This window comes from Suncus etruscus, chromosome 7 (genome assembly GCF_024139225.1).
Source record: "Suncus etruscus isolate mSunEtr1 chromosome 7, mSunEtr1.pri.cur, whole genome shotgun sequence".
Taxonomy (NCBI): Eukaryota; Metazoa; Chordata; class Mammalia; order Eulipotyphla; family Soricidae; genus Suncus; species Suncus etruscus.
The window spans coordinates 35,542,165-35,563,487 of NC_064854.1; the positions used below are offsets into that span (position 1 = coordinate 35,542,165).

Here is a 21,323-nt window from a genome sequence, read left to right on the forward strand (position 1 = left end):
AAGGAAAAAATAAAAAAGCCAACTTTTAAGTGCTTTACAATTTTCTGCTTACAAATTTCAGCATAAGTTTTACTAGCTCATCTGCAAATCTTTATAGTATAAATGAGTATGATGTACAGGAAAGGTGAAGGGATGAAACTAGGAGGAACAAGTAAAAAGTTAGTGAAGTAGAAATTTATGTTGGAAGTATAAGAGACCAGAGAGAACTCTTTGCATGCAGGAAGTCCAGGTTCAATCACTGACACTGCATGGTCCCCTGAGCATCACTGGGAGTAACAACTACTAGGCAGGGAGCTGGGAGTGGCCCTGACCACCACTAGGTGTGATCCCAAACCAAAATAAATGAACAAATAAAAATAATAATTAGTATGTGGGGGACACTAAGGTAAGTAGATCAACAGGGAAGACCACCTTCAAGTAAAATATTTACAGCCTTCAAGAGAGAGGAAGTATTATTTAATGCACCTTTGGGGATGGAGGATGGGGCATCCCAGTGGTACTCTGGGGCTCTCTCTGTGTTTGGTGACTGCTCAGGGAAGCATGTGGTGCCAGAGACAGAACTGGGGTCAATGACATGCAAGGTGAGTAATAAGTAACCCTTGTGCCATCTCCTGAACACAAGAGAAGTATTTATAAACATATAAATGCATTTATAAATATTTATATTCTGATCCAACAAAAGACAATATTTATATTTTTCTTTTGAAACTTGGAACCTACAATAATCTGTATCATCATCTATAGAGTGAATGTTAAGGAAATAAAAATTTCATTTTTACTTTATTCTTAATGAAACTGTGAGTACCAATTGCTCAGACAATGCAGTTCCTTCTCTCGGAGTAGGGAAGGGAAAGTGACTGATTATAAAGCTTGCAGTGAGATTATAGGCATTAAGAATGACTCAGGGAGCAAGAGGAGAAGGGCAGAGAAAATGGTGCCCTGAGGAATATCAGTTCTAGGGCACATAGTGGGAGAAGAATCAGGGAAGGAACAAAGAAGAAAAGGTTAAGAGAAGGTCAGAGAAAAACCAGGTGTGAGCTAAATGTCAAGGAAGTGGTCTAAGGAGGACCAAAATGAATGAAGTCATTGGAAATCATTGTAAACCCAGTTTCTACAGGAGATGGAAAATACATGCTTTTGGAGGTTTAGAACTGAAATGGAGGAGTCATAGATAGAGTGATGCCTGAAGCATATTTATTAATCATTTACCAGGCAAGCCAAAGCCAAAGGTTTTGAAGTGATTTCCCAGGGTACCTATGACACTTTTTTGGTATTTGCTCAGTGGAACAAGCAATTTAAAGCCCAAAATGAGTTTAACTTTAGGACACTGCCAGGGACAAAATGGCTAACATCATTAGCACTTCTTTTGTTAAAACTCAGAAGAGAATATTTTCCATTATTTCATGAGACTTCACAAAACCCTGGTGAAAGGTGAAGGTAAAGAATATATGTAAGATTTTAGGAAGTAGTAAACAAACAAACAAAAAAATCCACCTGATTTACCAGCATAAATTACATTCACATCCAGATCTTATGATTTCTTCTGAATTAGGTTTCCCAAATTCTAAACTCAATCCAAAAACACAACATAAGTGCACTGTGGTAGCTAATATATTTGGGGGTTAATTGATATATTCCCAAAAGTTTAATATCTTTATTTCTCCCAATCTTTTCTGTTTGTAATTTAAAAAAAATTCAATACGACTATATCACTCTTAAAGTCCTCACTTAATTTGAAAATCTTCTGCCTCATTATTATGGCAAGATTATTTTTGACAGTGATATCCATTTAAATATTATAACTGTAATCATGTATATCTAACAATATACTTAAGCAACTTAATTACCTTTTAAGAGGGCAATTAGAATATATCCATTTTTTTATTATAAAGAACACATACAATCTTATATAGGACATTTAAAATCAGTTTAACCTTTCCCGACTTAAAACATAGAGTAGGGGCTGGAGCAATAGTACAATGGGCAGGGCACTTGTCAAAACCAGTGAACCCAGTTTTGATCCTTAGGTATCCCATATGGTCTTCTACCAGGATGGTTCCTGTGCAAAGCCAGGAGAAAGAAACCTCTGAGCATCAACTGTGTGGCCTATTACCCTTCAACTGCCACACCCCCACTCCACCAAACAAAACAAATCAAACCAGGCTCAGGTTCAATTTCTGACACTACAAGGTCTCCCAGCATTACAGTGGTGGTGACTTCAGCACAGAGCTGAGAGTAGACCCACGTGTGGCAAAACTACAGCAACAAAGTTGTAATTTCACTTTCAATTTGAGTTAAAGACAAAAACTTAGTCTTAAAGAAGACATAAAAGAGCAATATCTCTTCCTGAACTTTAGTTTAGAGCTTTTCAGAAGTAAGCTTCATCAAACACTAGTCCTCGGAATAATGAGTTACATAAACAGCTATGCATAAAAATCAATCAGGGAAATATTGTCTGTATAGCTCTTTATATTATTTATAATTTTTTTTTAGATTTTTTTTTTTTTTGGTTTTTGGGCCACACCCGTTTAATGCTCAGGGGTTACTCCTGGCTATATGCTCAGAAGTCGCTCCTGGCTTGGGGGGACCATATGGGACGCCGGGGGATCGAACCGCGGTCCATCCTACGCTAGCGCTTGCAAGGCAGACACCTTACCTCTAGCGCCACCTTCCCGGCCCCTATATTATTTATAATTTTATAAATATAAAATGTGCTGCTCAGGCAGCCTATTGAAAATTAAAGCCATGTATTAAAATCAGCACACTATTTCCACATTTTTCTTTTGCAACCCTTTATCATGTGCTATATGAATGGTTTAATTATTTAAAGTGTACTTTGTGGGTACAGAGGTTAAGGCATATGTGCCTTGCATACTGCCGACTCTGGTCCAATCCCTAGCACCACACTAGGAATGATCCCTGAGCACAGTACCAAGAATGAACACTGCTGGCTATGGCCCAAAAGTGTACTTTGGAAAATTCTATTCTAGGCAATTCAAGAGCAAAAAGGTTACTTTGTTATTTTTCTCTGATTAAGTTATCTGCTTAATTACTCAAGTTTGACAAGTAAATCTTTAAAAAGCATGAATATGCATATAAAGTACTATATTACCAATTCTTAGGAGTTTTATCCTGCTAAGAATAAAGTAAGCTGTTTAAATATAAAACTGAACAGAATTCTAAAAGATACTAGAAATATGCAGATTGCCTAACCTTGGCATTATGTTTGAAGTTTAATACCAAATTAACCTAAATACGTTTAGCTAGATGTCTTTCCAAAATTTTTCTGCTAAAAAAGAACACATTGAATGTGTTCTTTGATGTAGAAATTTTCTTTCTCAAAACTCATAAAGCCACAGTGTTCCCATCATAAAATAGGATCTAACAGAATGCTAATACTTATATTATTACACCGATTGAATCAAGTAATTTATTAGTGAAGTCATTAATGCAATGAGCTCAATGATTCTGATACAAAAGCACTCAATAAACCTGAACTATTTTAAATGTTATTTTTATTCTATTCCTTTGAATAGATAAGAGCTTTACTTTTTGGTATGTAAAATATTAAACATAGCATTGATTATACAGGCTTCAAAACTCTGAGCGAAAATAAACAAAGGCACAAAAAAATATACACTAAGAAATATTCAACTGAGGGGCCGGAGAGAGCATAGAGATAAGGTGTTTGCCTTGCATGCAGAAGGATGGTGGTTCGAATCCCGGCATCCCATATGATCCACCGAGCCTGCCAGGAGCGATTTCTGATCGTAGAGCCAGTAGTGACCCCTGAGCGCTGCCAAGTGTGACCCAAAAACCAAAAAAAAAAAAAAAAAAAAAAAAAGAAAAAAAAAGAAAAAAAGAAAAAGAAATATTCAACTGAAATATAAAAGCAACTATCAAGAGGCCGGAGATAATAAAAATTAAAAAAAAAAGAATTATGTTATGGGTGATTGTCCTTCCACTGTAACTTTACCTTGTCCTCTTTCTTTGCACCCTTGTTCTCATAATTAATAAAAAATTAAAAAAAAAAAAAAGAGGCCGGAGAGATAGCATGAAGGTAAGGAGTTTGCCTGCATGCAGAAGGACAGTGTTTTGAATCCCGGCATCCCATATGGTCCCCCGAGCCTGCCAGGAGCGATTTCTGAGCGTAGAACTATCAATTATGAAACCAACTTTGTTCAAATATAATTCCCAATCTTTAAAGTGTTTTTAAATGTACTTTTAGTAGTGTGCATCATTACTCTGTGCAGTTCCTCCACCCCATACCTCAAAACCAAATGACATCAAGGAGTTGTTCAGATTCCCAATTTGGTCAAGCAGACTTTTCAGGGGGAAGCCTCTAAGTGTAGGTTGCTATGGTTTTTCTCTGGCTGAGGGCTCTTAAAAACAGTTTAAGTGGCAGTACCAATTGTGTTAATTGACTGAGACTGTATTCAAACACTGTGATCCAGTTCAAAGTAGCAACATAACATATGGAGATTCAGCATTAAAGGAACATTGACTTCCATGTTTGAAGACCCAAGTGTCATCTAGTTACTACCATTTATGAGCAGTATGACCCTAAGAACAAGACACTTGTCTCCTTTCTCTTAGGTCACTATAAAGAATAAAAGAGAGTGCGTTGAAAAAAAATTTAAACTATTTATTGATTAATTGACTGGTTTTTGGGCCACACCCAATGGTGCTCAGGGGTTACTCCTGGTTCTGAACTCAGAAATTGTTCCTGACAGCCTGGGGGACCACATGGGATGTGGGGAATCAAACTGGGTCCCTCCTGGGTCGGCCTACCACTGTGCTATCTCTCTGGCCCCCAGGGTGAAAATTTTTTGACAGTTCCAAAATGCCATTCAAATATAAGAATGTAGTCTTTCCGGGGCCAGACAGATAGTAGCGTGGGTAAGGCACTGGCTGACCCAAGTTCAAAGACCCTGGCATTCCAGATAGTTCCACAATCACTATCAGGAGTACTTTCTGTGTGCAATGCCTGAGCATCATCAGTGTAACCCAAAAACAAAAACAAAAAAGAAAAGAAAAAAATGTTTTGTTTTATTTTCAATGGAATATTATATGGCCATCAAATTGAAAATATATTATTTTTCAGTGGTCTTTTATATATTTAATATAACCTCTCCTCACAAACACATTGGAAGAAAAACCTATACCTATTTAGATCATGCAGGTAATCACATATTTTTTGATTGTTAAAGTATTGTCCTTTAGATATTTCCTTAAATAGGAAATTTAAGATAATATCAAAAAGTGACACATTACATTCAGTCATTTTTGCACTCATTTTATTTCACCATGTAACTTTTTCAAGCACAATATGGAAGTTTAGGAAATCCAAAGAAGCTTAAATTATTTTGAGGTAAGAAATATACCTGCATTATATTTTTACTAATATGATTTTTCTTTAAAAAAAAAAGCTTATTTATTTTATTTTGGAAAGGTGCTTTGGGCCACACCTAGTGGTGCTCAGTGGTTACGCCTCGCTCTGCACTCAAATTTGCTCCTGGCAGGCTCGGGAGACTACATGAGATGCCAGGGATTAAACCTGGGTCAGTCCTGGGTTGGCCAAGTGCAAGGCAAAAGCCCTACTCGCTGTGCTATCTATCACTTCTCACTCTGGCCCTGGTTTTTCTTATAATGCCTCCTAATTAGGGCCAGAGAGATAGCACAGAGGTAGGGTGTTTGCCTTGTATGCAGCTGATCCAGGATAGACTCCAGGACAGATGGTGGTTCGAATCCCAGCATCCCATATGGTCCCCCTGCCTGCCAGGAGCCATTTCTGAGCTGAGAGTCAGCAGTAACCCAGAGTGCCACTGGGTGTGACCCAAAAACAAAACAAACAAAAAAGACAAAAAAAAAAAGTCTCCTAATTATAACCCCATGAGAAAGAAAAGCAATTTTTAAATGTTTCTCTCTTTTTCCTGTTTACTGATTTCCTCAAATACTCCTTTCTTTTCTGTGTGCAGTGCTAGGACTAAACCTAGAACCCCACAAACGAAAGGCAAGTGCTTTACCAGTGAACTATATATCCACAATCCTTTCCACTTTTTAAAAAACAAACAAAAAAAAAAAACCAAAAAAAAAACACACACTGAAAGATAGTGTAATGCAGTGTTTAAAGGCACTGGGGCCGCAGTGATAGCACAGCGGCTTTGCATGCAGCAAATCTAGCCAGGAGTAACCCCTGAGCATCACAGGGTGTGGTCTAAAAAGCAAAAAAGAAAAAAACAAAAAGAAAAAACAAGAATGAAATTATGTCATTTGTAACAACACAGATATTGAGTATATTATAGTAACTTAAATAAGCCAGGGAAAGACAAATACCATATGATTTTTCTTATGGAATATAAGAAGCAAAATCAATAAGACAATACTCATTCAGGATATAAACTGGTAGTTATTAGAGTAAGAGTTGGGACTGAGGGTTGCAGAATGGATAAAGGAATCAAATCAAAAGTACTAAGTTCCACTCTGTATTTCATGTGTGATTTCAAAAACAATCATTTTAGGCTCTGTGGTTTGTAATACTGTTGTTGAAAGGATGTCATGCATGACACCCACTTTACCTCCTTTCAGCATCCAATTCTTATAATTTCCAACCATCATTATCATAGTGTTCCCTTCACTGCCCTAAGTGCGCTCACTCTATGCCCATTATTCCTGAACTCTGCACTTCCAACCTCACTATTTTGTGGCAAGCTTCCTACCGTACACCCGACCCTCATTTCTATTGTCTTTGGTTATTATTCTCCTATTATGCTAAACTCATATTTTGTTTTGGATTGTATACTTTCTCTGTTTTATCTCATTAAATACTTACAAAATCTTACAAGATAGCTTTCCCTTTGTCATCATAATAGATTTCAACAAGTATTAGATATTCCACTAGAAACATTACACATTTTTCTTGAAGATTAAGATCCGGTTTCCTAAGTAGACTGCACCAGATCCTGTTGCCTGCTTTAAAACATGCATGTTAAACTGGATTGACAAGAACTGTTCAGTTCATTCCTTTCGGGGAAGACCACACAAAGCCCAAACTTTGAGGGAATGAAACATCTGATTAAAAACTGCTCCTCTTAAAAAATTCTTAAAACCCTAATATTTCTTAATTCCAGCAAGGGGACACACACACACACACACACACACACACACACACACACACACACACACCTAATTTTCCTGCCTTCATAATATATAATTCTTTGTTCCATAATTTATGTTTGTTGTTTTTCTTGGGGGGTGACTTGAGTCACACATGGAGGCTTTTGGGAGCTACTCCTGGTTCTGTGCTCCCAGGCTGCTCCCATTGATGCTCAGGGGATCATGCACTCTCAGGGATCAAACTAGGGGTCAGCCATAAGCAAATTGTTTTATCGAATAATTATACAAGTCTAACTTTCATATCCCATACCATGAGTGAGACTGACTATAGCGATAAGCCCTTACATTCTGGGATACAAAAGGAAAGACAGGAACCTGTCTTAACTGGGCGCCAGCATGTTGAATAACAGGCCTTGATGGGTCTGGATGGTGATGGGATGGATGGAAGGACCTTTCTCCTCCAGCTTGGACCACGAGTCTGCAACCCTCTCCAGCCATCAGGTCTGAGGGTTCAGGGTAGCCGCGGGGAAATGATCCAGACAGGTTTCAGGAGACATCAGCTTTATTCAGGCCCTAGGCTAACCATTTAAGCAGCCTATTCCACTGCCTTTCATCTTAACATGTTTCTGCCATCCCTCCTCCTCCTGCTTCTTATTTCATCCCCTTTGCTGACTCTCTCTCCATCAATCCTCCAAATACGGTTCCTGCCCCTCTGGCAATCTTTTGTTACCTCCCAAAGACCCCTCCCAGAAATGGGCAGGTCTTACTAGCAGGTAAGGTTACACAGGAAGAATGAGGGATGGGCTAACAGTCCACTAGAAAAACAATGGTGTTTCAACATTCATTTTGTATTAAATTCTCATAACAGTCTTTTTATAATTCTATTAATTCTCAGTGAAAATTAAAAAAAAATTAAGTATAGAAAGTGTCTAATTTTATAATGGTATTGTGTTTTTTCCTTAGATCACTTTTTTACAAAGAAAAATATAAAGCCACATTACTGCATTTTTCTCTAATAGATAATCAATTAATTAAAAAATAACCCAGGCTATTGCAATGGGAATGTAGATCAATGGCAGAACAATTATCTGTATGCATAAATTCCCAGTTTGACCCCTAAGCCAAAACAAAACTAAAAATTTTATGTCTTCCTTTCAGACGTTCAAAGAGACTTTCTCTAAGATATCCAGAGTTTTTTTTTTTAACTTTATTGATTGATTGGTTTTGGGGCCACACTCTGGTATTCAGGGGTTACTCCTGGCCCTGCACTCAGAAATCGCCCTGGCAGGCTGAAGGACCATATGGGATGCCAGGAATCGAACCATCCTCTCCCAGGTCAGCCACATGCAAGGCAAATGCTCTACTGCTGTGCTATCTATCTCTTCAGCCCCTAGTTTTTTTTTCTAATACATTTCATCTTGGTACGTAAAACTGATGTCAATAAAAGTTCAGTTGACAGCAAGAGAAAGTGTTTATCATAATCTTAAAGAATAAAGGTTACCTGGTGACAGAGCCATAGTATAGCAGAAAGGGCATTAACTTGCACACAGCCAACTGGGTTCAATTCCTTACATCCTTATGTGACCCCCAAGTTCACAAGTGATTCCTGAGTGCAGAGCCAGGAATAACCCCTGAGCATTGCCAGGTGTAGTTCAAAAGCAAAAGAAAAATAAAAGAAAGTTACTTAAGTTTAAGAACATGGCCAGAATTAACCTTTTCTACTAGAGAAACCTATCTCAAGGCATGGTTAAACAGAAAGGCAAGGTCATAGGAACTCATTCATTCTTTCTGTGACCTAGAAGACCTCCTCCTTCACTTCAGTCCCAGGTTCTTAACATAGCACATAAACACCCCCCCTTAGTTGCATTTATGTTAAAAGTCACAGTAATAAATAAATACAGTAATATGTATGCTATTACATTTGAGGGGTGGGAGGTTCTGGCCCCATCAAGCAGTGCTCAGTGGTTATTTCTGGCTCTGTGCCTAGGAGTCACTTTTGGGGTTACTCTGGGGAACCCAATGTAATGCCAAGGACTGATCTAGGATCAGCCACATGAAGGTTGTTATTGAATTTTGTCTTTTACTCATCTGTCAATGGTTAACTCATTTAACTTGAAAAGAGCCCAAAGGGGTAGAGTTTTTTTCTTTTTTGGTTTTTGGGTCACACCCGGCAACGCTCAGGGGTTACTCCTGGCTCTATGCTCAGAAATCGCTCCTGGAAGGCTCAGGGGACCATATGGGATGCCGGAATTCGAACCATTGACCTTCTGCATGCAAGGCAAATGTCTTACCTCCATGCTATCTCTCCGGCCCCCAGGGGTAGAGTTTTTTCTTGTACCCTCAACACATATAAACATCTTTGGATATATTAAAGAAACATTTAGTAAGGAAAGGATACTTTGGGAGCCAGGAGATGGTTCCTAGAGCTGTGTGCATAGCATGCAAAGGCCTCCCAGTTCCATGTCTGGCAAGGCATATTTTTACCTTTCCCCCACCACTCCAAGAATATCTGGAGGCCATCCTCTTAAAAAATTAGGGGAAAGCAGAGTAATAGTACAATAGTGCGCTTGCTTGGCACATGGCTGACCTGGTTTTAATATCCAGGACCTCCATATGTCCTCTAAGAACTGCTAGAAGTGATCCCCTGAACACAGTGCTAGGAGGAAGCCCCCAACAAATCAACAAAAAAAGACATTTTGTGTTTTCATAGAAAGAATGACATCAATTCTTTGTAAATGAAACCAAAAAGGGGCTATCTCAAAATCAATTAGTTACAATTCTCTCCATCCGCTTCTCAATTCTGACTTCAAATGGAAAAAAATGTTTCTAAAAGGTATGTATATAAATAAATGTGTACGAATAAGAAAAACATCCCTGCTAAATTATCTTATCTAATTATCTCGGGTTATATGCACTCTATTTTAAAAGCTGTAGGTTCCAATTCAGACTCTGCTACCATCTAGTCATAGAATTTTATCTTAATTTGGGTCTCATTCTCTGTCTTAAAAAAAAAAAAGACAAAACCTTATCACTCTCAATATTTTTGATTCCAATTTCCAATTTTATGATAATTCCCCATTTGGTAGAAAAATGGGAATATATGAAAACATTCACTGTAAAGAACTAAGAAAAATTCATTTGAGACGTGATTTCTACTTAAGCAATGTCTTTAGTATCAAGTAAAGACAATTAAACAACTATATTTTTATAGTAGAGAATTTAAGGCCATATCAAATCCTGGGAAATATATACCCTAGGGAGAATAATTTCAGTAAATGGGTCAAACATGTGAAGTTCTGTTTGTTGATAATTAGTAACACTTCATGCTTAAGCAAAATTCTTAATTATGTTTATGAGCTCATACCAATGTGTGCAAAATTGTGATCTGAGGAATTCATGCAACAAAACATTTTAAATTTGCAAGAAAAGTTAGAAACTTCAAAATAAAAACAGAAGCAAAAATAATCAAAATAATTCAATCTAATTACAAGAGATGTGCAAGTAGTCCAACATTGTCACTGGAAAGGCTGAGGGAATTTCTGTGTAGTAAGTAATTAGGAAGATAATTAACACAGTAGTATTGACAAGGCATTGAGAAAAATCATCCAAGAGCAACTATAATGATATTAACAATTTGACTAATTTGAAAAGTCTGATAGTATGAAAAACACATTACAATTTTTTTGTGGGGGCCACACCCAATGACGCTCAGAGGTTACTCCTGGCTATGCATTCAGAAATTGCTTCTGCCGGGCACGGAGAGATAGCACAGCGGTGTTTGCCTTGCAAGCAGACGATCTAGGTTCGAATCCCGGTGTCCCATATGGTCCCCCGTGCCTGCCAGGAGCTATTTCTGAGCAGCCAGCCCGGAGTAACCCTTGAGCACCGCTGGGTGTGGCCCAAAAACCAAAAAAAAAAAAAAAAAGAAATTGCTTCTGCCTTGGGGGACCATATGGGTCTGTAAATACCATACTGCTGCACTATCTCTCTGGTCCCTACAATCTTACTTTTATTTATTTTTTTTCAATCTTACTTTTAAAGACTGTATTATATTTCCCATACTTCAGTTGTTTGTCTAATTTTGTTTATTGGGCCTCCCTCTGTGCAAACACTTACGAATTATGGGAGTTGGAAAAAAAAGGAAGTGAATGTTCTCAATGAACTTAGTTCTTGCAGGAAAAATAACAGGGGGCTGTTGTCTGCTTTGAAAGAAAGCATTTAAAGGCAACTGATATTTTTATCTTTTCAAGTCTACAGATGATTAAAGCAAATATACTCTACAGTCAGGGACGTGGAACTGGAAGCCGCAGTGCTTGGCCACTTCATCATCCAGGATTGGTCATGCACCAAGCAACTCCACACCCTCCTTTTCTAGCATTCAAATAACTAGGTTTTTGAACTTTCAATTATTCAAGATAACTTTAAAAAATAAACAAGAAATAAATTACATTATAACCTTAAAACAGTTTTTTTTTCCTTAAAAAATTCTTAAAAAAACGAAAACAAAAACAAAACAGCTGGGCTGAGGATCCGGATTGGTTCCAGGGCCCTCTGTGCAATGCTTGGAAGCAAGATCCTTGACCCATCCTCATAAATTAAATAAAAAAAAATTGGTACATGTACTTTTATTTCATTTGTTTTATACTTCTAATTTCCAGCTCACAATTTTTATCTGAAAACTCAATCATTTTAGAATTTCTTTACGCAAACTGTAATCACTGAATAGTCCCCATCAATGAATCTGTCCTTTTTTTTGTTTTGTTTTGTTTTTTTGTTTTTGGGCCACACCCAGCGATGCTCAGGGGTTACTCCTGGCTGTCTGGACCATATCGGACACCGGGATTCAAACCAACCACCTTTGGTCCTGGATCGGCTGCTTGCATGAACCTGTCCTTTTAAAGAGAAAAAGAGATGGGAAAATCATGAACACTGAGCTGACACTGAGAAGGTGAGGACTTCCAAATAGAGATCTTCGAAAGTTAGTGTAGTCTGAAATGTTATTTATCTTCCGGTTTGGGGACCACAAGCAGTGGCATTTAGGAGCTACTTACTCCTGGGTCTGTGCTCAGGGCTCACCCTGGAGCAATGTTGGCTACCTTCAGACTTGGAAACTGAACATCAAACCCAGATCTTTCACAGGCAAAAGCTTGCTGTCAGCTGATTGAGCTGTCTTATGTTCTAGTACTGATTTTTAGATATATAATTTCTTCATTAAATTGTTCATAATTTTCATAAGAATAAAATCCAAAGTGAAAATGTCACATATTTGCTATGTAAAGTAGAATGCTAAATTTTTTATCTGCATCTTATTTTTTATTTTTATTTATTTATTAAATTATATAATTTTTATTTTGATCATAGTGGCTTACATATCTTTCACAGTAATATTTTAGGTACATATTAACATTGAATCAGGGGAATTCCCATCACCAAATTTGTCCTCCCTCCCTCCACCCCCATTCCCATCTTGAGAATGCTAAAATTTTTTTTTTGGTTTTTCGGGCCACACCAGTTTGATGCTCAGGGGTTATTCCTGGCTAAGAGCTCAGAAATTGCCCCTGGCTTGGGGGGACCATATGGGACGCCGGGCATAGAACCTCGGTCCTTCCTGGGCTAGTGCTTGCAAGGCAGACACCTTACCTCTAGCGCCACCTCACCAGCCCCGAGAATGCTAAAATTTTGACTAAAATTTTATTTTCAAACATTTCCTCCTTTCAGCTAGTTTCATTAATGTAGTGTAGCTAAACGGACATACTTCAAAGAGTAAAAATTTAATAGGTCCAATAAATGTGTGTTTTTCAGGGGGAGATTTACGCATTTTAGAATGTCTATGAAATCTAGCGCTTCAATTTATGTAAATGAAAATAATATAGAAACTATATATTATGAACCTTGTTCATAAATAGCTAAGTTGTTTGGTCATTAGTCTCTCTGCTTTTTGTCCTCTAATTTCTGCTCATCTTGGAGAAAACGCCGCTGTTATTAATACAAGTGGGTCAATATGTGGAAATTCATCACTGACTAGAAACAACACTTAAGCAAATCCCCTGCTCTTTTAGCTTTTTCGTGCCCTGATGCTGCCCCCTGCTGCCTACAATCAAACATTTACTGAGAAGAGTCACAAACTTTCCATCTTACCTCCTCCTTTCTCCTCTGGACTATCCCAAATTTCCCTCATCACTGGGGTTTCCTCTACAGGGTCATGAATCATCATCAGGTTAACTCAAACAAGAGAGCATTCGTGTGTATCCCATGACCAAGTTCTCGCAGTTACAAGCATCTGAACTGGCAGTATTCTCCTCTCTCTCTCTCTCTCTCTCTCTCTCTCTCTCTCTCTCTCTCTCTCTCTCTCTCTCTCTCTCTCTCTCTCTCTTTCTCTCTCCCCCTCTCCTCTCTCTCTCTTTCTCCCCCTCTCCTCTCTCTCTTCTCTCTCTCCTCTCTTTCCTCTTTCTCTCCTCTCTCTTTCCTTCCCTACACTCTCTCGCACCCCTTTCAGTCTCAAATTTCTGTACAGCTAATTTGTGAACCTAAGGAATTTTTAAACAATATTTCCCATCCCATGTTTCCTCTCTTCCTGTCCTAGTCTGTTTTCTTGGCTTGGAAAGTTTTCAGTTTCTTTCCACTGAAAGTTCACCTATCTTTCAAGGTTGCCACCATGTCTCTTCCTCACCAGGTTTACTCTAATACTGCATGTCTTCTCTTCTGTTCTTTAAACCTCTAGCTTGACACAATTTTAAAAAATGTTGCAAACAATAAAGATTGATTTAGTGAATATGGAGCAAATAGGTCTTTGACTTTTTTAAACTTTTTGGGGGGAAAGTACAGTGTTCAGGGCTCTGCACCCAGGAATCACTCCTTGCAGTGCTCAAGGGAATTCAAAGGGATGCCCTAGATTAAACCCAAGTCAACCGCATGCAAGCAAGTACCCTACCCACTGTACTACCTCTCTGGCACGAAATGGTCATTTGACATATTTGTTAACTTTGGGTCTGGGACCAAACATGCTAGGGCTCAGGGGTTCTTCTCTTTCAGTGCTCAGGGGTCACTCCTGGCAGTGCTCAGGGGACCAGGCAGTTGCAGGACTGAGGCTAAGTTTCTCACATGCAAAGCACGTGCTCCAGCCCTCTAAGTTCTCTCTGGTCCAATGTACAGATTTTTAGAGGATACCTAGAGAAGGAAATAGGAACCTCTCTTATGCAATATTCAAACATCTGAATGGGATGATCTTTTTAATTTCCAACACACCATGTAAGGCCTAAATTTGTCCCTGAGATTAGGATTTCTGTGGTAAAAAAAAAAAAAGTTTAACAGCATAGATTGAGTGCTGTGACATATCATACACAGCTTCTAGTCTATCTAGGAGCTTTAAGTACATCAGCTTGTTTATTCTCTTCTTAGTCAGGTGAGTTAGGTATATTACCTTGTTTCACAGAAGAGGAAACAAGAGGTCTGAACTGGTTAATTGACCTAAGTTTATATAAATTGTAAGGGCAAATCAAGAACTCAAGTACTTGAAAAGATGTCTTTAATAGAATGTGTACAAGGGCCCCTTCTCGTTAGCTATTGTGAAAGTTGAAAATATATATGCTAATAGAATTGCTTTGGAAATTTTGACCACATTGTCAGTGATGTGAGACTTAGTGTCATAATTATATCTGTTAATCTCTGTAAAAACTTTTGTCCTGCTGGACAAAATATAAAGGGATGTAAGATTCTGTCAAGTCTAAAGATTTCTAGATATAAAGGACATTTTTATATTTTAAAATAAAATTTGTAAATATATGTCAATGTAGCTGCTTGTGTCTCTCTTTAGGGGTAGGTTTTAGACAAAGGGGATAGAGCATCCATTTCTCAGAGCTCACAGGTAACTTGTGGAACCAACCACCTTCTAGGAAGTACTGATACCTAATCATGTAAACACTGAGAGAGGTGATATATGAAATACTATACAACCACGTCTCAATGTAGTATTTGTTCTTCATAGGGGCTGGAGCAATAGCACAATGGTAGGGCATTTGTCTTGCATACAGCCAACCCGGGATGGACCCGGGTTCGATTTCCAGCATACCATATAATCTTTCAACCCTGCTAGGGGCTAATTTTGAGCACATTGCTAGGAGTAACCTCTGGGTTACTCCGGGTTACTGCTGGGTATGGCCTAAACACACACACACACACACACACACACACACACACACACACACCACATACACACACATTTTTCTCTATAACTTGGTAGGAAGCAGGTGGAACTTAGTTCTATATAGACTTTAGCTCTGTGTAGACAGATGATCATCAGGTAGGCTTTTCAAGTTTTCCAACTGGCCATGCAGGGGGGCACACAGGCTTTCATTGGTTCTAATTGAGTTTACATCTGCCATCAATCTAGAAGTAGCCGTTTCACTGAATGCCAATTTTTTCTCAGATGAAACCAAATAAAACAGACAAAAGATGTTGCTAGATACAGGTAAGGCACAAAGGTAAATTTTAAGGGCAGCAAGTAATTTATAAGTCCACCTATTGGGCTGTTTTTCTTTCAGCTCCAGTTGGTGTTTACTAGGCCGTTAACTTAATGCTTCACCCAACCAAACTGGTTTGCTGTAATTCTTTCGTCTGAACCTTTGTTTCCTAGGAGATAGATTATAGCTTTACAAGAATGAGAAGTACCCATATTACTCTACTGACCTCTCAAATTTTGGTTTCGAATTTTAGTTCTGTAGTGTAACTAACAATTCTCAACCCCAGATGCACATTAGAATCCCATTGCTGACTTAAAAACAAACTTATATCCCTATTCCACTTTAGATCAATTAGAATTTCTATGGATAAAGTTCAGGTTTTATTGGGGGAGGTGATCCTAAGTATTATATGAGCCCCCCCCCCCATGATCTGAAACTCTCAGGGACTAGAATGTTATCTGAAAGAATCTTCTAGAATCATGGAAATTGCTACAGATTCAATGTAAATGCTCCCAGCCCCACAAAATTCACTAAAAAATCCTAACCCCTGATGTGATGACATTCAGAGGAGAAATCTTTGGAAGATAATTTGGTAATGAGCAAGGAGCCCTTCCTGATTAGAATGAATGGTGCCCTTTTTGATAAGAGACTTCAGAAAATTCTTTGACCCTTTCTACCACATGAGATCTATGAACCAGGAAGTAGGCCCTTACCCAACACAAAATTGGTCATTGCTGTGATCTTGACCTCCTAACCTCTGAAAATGTGAGAAATATGTTTTTTTGTTTTTTTTTTTTATCTTTGGGGTTTTGGGCTGTGCTCAGGGCTTGGTTGGTTTTGTGTTCAGTAATTCCCCCTGGTGAGGCCTGAAGGACCATATATAGTGCTAGGGATCAAATCTGGGTTGGCTGTACATAAGGCAAGCACTTAACCTGCTATCTCTCTAGCCCCAAGAAAGAGGTTTATATAGTTTTATTATAGCAGCATCAATGGATTAAGATGTAAATATTCTACAATTCTGTAGTCTAATATAGTACAGTCAAGTCAGGTGTGGCTTCTTTTTTATTTTATTTTTTTAGGTGTGGCTTCTTAATATATAATTAAATTTAAATTTAAATCTATTTGGCAACATGTGACTAGTGGTTATTATATTGGATAGCCTACTTGCAGATGTTTGGGGATATCCTAAATGATATGAATCTATTAACATATAGGTAAAGAACAATTTCTAACAAAAAGTTTTAATTAACTTTTTTATTTAAAGAGGTAATGTTGGTTTGCTGAGTGTACTTATATGTTTAAGGAGTACATTATTGTACAACATATACTACCAGAATACCATTATCCCTCACCCACAACCCAGACCACCTTTTCAGACTACTCCAAAGGAAGAGTCCTGCCTTGATAGCTCTCTTGGTACAATGACTCTTTTTGATCCTTGATCACACCAGCCTAAACTTGCTACTTTGGAGGCCTCTAGTGGTATTATGGTTGGACTACTCAAAGCTTATAGGAATACTAAGACATTGAAATTATTGTTATTTATTATAATTTTGGTTTGGGGGCCCACATTTTGTTGGTACTCAGAGCTACACTTGGCTCAGTGCTCAGGGATCAATCCTGGCAGGATTTGGCATACTCTATGTGTTGCTAGGGATTGAACCTATGTAAGCCACATCTAAGCAGTGTTCTACACATTGTACTATCACTCTGGCTTCTGAACTTGTTCTTTTTGACTCACTGATATGGGAAGTTTTTTTAAATGTAATAATTTCCTGAAAAATGAGAAAAGGCCTTTAAATGAAAATGTTATAACTATCAATGCCCTTAAGTAATTAAAGCTCGTAGAAGGTCTTCAGTCTTTGGCACATTATGGTGTTTTTCAACTGCAGGTTGTGACCTTTGTCTTAGAGCATGGAGAGTTTCCAATAGACCAGGGCAGTGGCCTAAGTTTCAGAGCTAAATATAGGTCACCGGCATGCCAGCTTCTCCTTTTCAGTCTCATTGAAACCATGTCCTACTAATGAATGTGGGGCATTAGTGATTGTTGGGATAATATCTTGAGAAAACCCAGCAAATGCCACAGACACAAGTCTTTTTCAGATGTTACTTGCTACTGAAGAAAACTTTTATTTTGATGGCTTTGAAAAGTAATTTGTAAATGTTATATTTCTATTTAAAAACATTTAAAATTACACAGATAAGAATTTTTGTTTGTTTGTTTTTGGGCCACACCCGGTGGTGCTCAGGGGTTACTCCTGGCTGCCTGCTCAGAAATAGCTCCTGGCAGGCACGGGGGACCATATGGGACACTGGGATTCGAACCAACCACCTTTGGTCCTGGATGGGCTGCTTGCAAGGCAAACACCGCTGTGTTATCTCTCCGGGCTCAGATAGGAATTTTTGACAACTAAACTTAGAGGTGACATTAGTGCTAAGGCATAAATGGAGTCCTCCCTCAAGATTTTGTTCAACTCTGATCCCATTTTTAAAAGGGTATACTGACCTCCCTACTTAATATTGCAAAATATGTGCCAAAGATTAAATGTCATCCTTTAAAATGTGACATACTTTAAAGTCAAAATATTCGTCATGGCAGCTACCATCTGATTCTGGAGTAATTTCTCAAGGGATGTTTTGAACCATGGTATCAGACACAGTAGCAATGGTCTCAGCTAGAACACAACTTCCCCAGACCAACATAACTAGGAAACTTTAGGGGGGTAATTCCAACAGTTTTTCAGGTAATTCTAGTTTCCCACTAAGTTTGAGCTCCACTGATAGAGTAATTCCAATCCCTTTGGTGTCCCAGGATCAGAGAGATAAAGAAGGGGTGAAGGAATCTACCTTGCATGCAGTAGATCTGGTTCCTACCCCAGCATCTCAGCTCTGGTCCCTCAGCACCACCAGCAGCAGAAGGGGCAATCCCAGAGCACAGAGCAGGAAGTAAGTCCCTGCATCAAAGGTTGTGCCCAACTCCAGCCCCTCCACTTATAGAGAAACTTTTATAAATCCCTAAGTTGATAAAGATGGAAACATTTGTATATAAAATTGATCTTATAAATTGTGGAATGAAAGCTAATAGTCCATTTGGGTCTAGTTATGAATCAAGAATTCAATTCAACAAAGCCTCAACCTTTCGCTTTATTTTCTTAAAAAATTTAATTTCTAAAATACTTCATGAGTTATTTCTGAGATGAGATGTAGTGCACATGAATTCTCAGCAAATTCAACATAGGGAAATACTGATATATATATAACTGATAAATGAGCATGATTTCCAACTAATGTGGCCTATAAGGTGTGAGAAGAAGTGAACTATTAAGATATACTTTCTTCCTTCCTAAAGATGCATAAGAGAAATTCTCCCTCATGGAAACTGTATTATACATACGTGCGTGCAGTTTCTTGAAAGTTCAAATTATGTCACTTGGCTTTTACCAGAGATGAAAATCAGTAACTTTTTTCATTAATTAGAAGGAAATTGAGGATGAAAAAAATTCAGCATTTGTTTTACAGCAGCCATTCTAGGAGGAAACACGTACTGCAAGCAGTGAAGGATGACATCACTAAGCTCTTTCCTCTAGAATTACACCAGCTTCAATTCACCATAGCTATGAATAGTGTCTGTGAGTAACTATGCTTTATCTTCATTTATTTTGTTCATCCTCTAACAAGATGTGTCCTAAGATACCAAAAATGCCTAAGGAGAGCTTGTAAAGGTTTGAGACTTTGTGGAAACTATAGGTAATTAAGACATTTCAACAATGGTGAACAATTACCACCCCAACATCCAAAGACTCAGCCCAACACACCATCATCACTACCTCTCAGCCTTCCAGCATGCTGTCTTCTGACTCTGGTAAACAAAATTACATAGTATATATATTATGTCCACTTTACATGGGCGATTTATTAATCATATCAGTCCTGCTTTTATTGTATATTAGTGGTATTTCAACTTATGAGTTATTTAGTGTGATTTGGTAGGTTATTACTTGTTTATTTATCAATGTTTTGGAGTCTCATCTGGTGCCGATCAGGGGCTACTCCTGGCTCTACTGGGGGACAAAGGGAGGGTGCTCCAGGAAGTGCTCAGGTGGTCATGGGGTGCTAGGGATCAGATCCAGGTTTACTGCACCCAGGTTTACTGCATATAAAACATATGCTTAGTCCTTTGAGCTCTCTCTCCAGCCTCAGGTAGGTTACTATTTAAGCCTGAGAATAGTAAACAAATTTTCCCTACAAATTAATGGTCTTTGCTTTATGTCATTTGACTTAAGAAATGTTTCCTACTAATGTTTCCTTCAAATAGCAGGGAAAGCTGTATCAGGATATGATGCCTTAAACTGCAGCAGCCATCTTATAATGACCAGGAAAGATATTGCTGACATTATGACAATGTAAAAGAATGGAATCTACCAAGAACTTCATAATGTTACTAAGGCTAGACTCAACTTGTCTCATGAGTCCTAATTTAGTTAAAATAATATATGTCCTTTTTTTTTTTTAATACCACCATCAGTAGACACTAAGTGAGATAATTCATTTACTAGCATGGATTAACTGACTCTCTAAAAAAATAATCTGATGGCTTTATTCTTGAGATTACCTTAAAACCATGCATTGGGAATCTTTTCCAATTCATCTACCTATAACAGCAGCTTTACTTTCTTATTCTATAGCTGATATGTCTTAACTAATCAAACATTACATATAGTTTTCTACTATCTTCATAAATTAAACTGTATTTTAAAAGGTCTGTTATATATCATTACACTATTACAGATTTCAAATAGCAATATATATTTAAATTCTAATATAAATTTTAACACTGTAATTATACTTCCTTGTTTCATGTACTTCATAACAATGTGAGCTAACAGTTCAAGTGAGATTGATCCATATTTTATTTTACTTATTAAGTTTAAAATAAATATGTAGCCAGTTCTGGTTCATTTATTCATCTGCAGTGTCAAGGATCAAACCCAGGGGTCACATAAAAGCAAGCCAAGTGCTTTACCACTAAGCTAGATCTCTGGCACTTTATACACATTTATAAAAAGTTTTCAGCAAATGAATCTTTCAAGGGCACACCCAAAATTCCTGCCACCAGAGTGCTTCTTTCTCTCTTTTCAAGTAACTATGTCAATGTTTTATTTCTTGCATTGAAATAAAAATCTGTTTTATATAATCTGTTATTCGTGAAGCATCTATTTGGAAATCTATCTAAAAGATGGGTGCTATTTTGCTTTAATGTGTGAATAATTGGTGTGGAAACAATGGTCCTTTGATAAAAGGCCACTTGTTAAATCCTACATAATCATACTGAAATAAGAGAACAAATACAGAAATCTTTCTAGTTTCCCTTTCAAAAGAGAATCTCCCACATTTAAGTTCTTAGATTTTAAATATCTTTTGAAGTTTGGACTTCATTGTACTTCTAATTACTCAGTTTCTTTTCTTAATAATGTATCTCAGCATCTATTAGCATTTAGAAAGAAAATCTAGGACAAACCTCAAATTCTGTTGAACATATTGAGTAAAAGAGTGCACTTATTTCTCCCATAAAGAAATAATTATTTTTACTTTATTTTCATTCAAGATACCCCTCGTAAGAATATTCTTAAAAAGATATAAGCAAAGTTATAATTCAGTAACCATATTGTATAAAACTTTTCCCTTCTTTTCCTTCAAAAAACCATACCATACTGAAGATAAGTAATCTAAGAAGACTATGAGAAGTAA

At 37.7% G+C, this 21,323-nt stretch overlaps 1 long non-coding RNA gene across 1 annotated transcript in view; it reads right to left on the reverse strand.

Annotated features, from left to right (window-relative positions):
* LOC126013953 (uncharacterized) overlaps positions 1–21,323 on the reverse strand; it is a 252,752-nt gene that overhangs the window by 106,098 nt on the left and 125,331 nt on the right. The gene's annotated exons all lie outside the window — the stretch shown is intronic.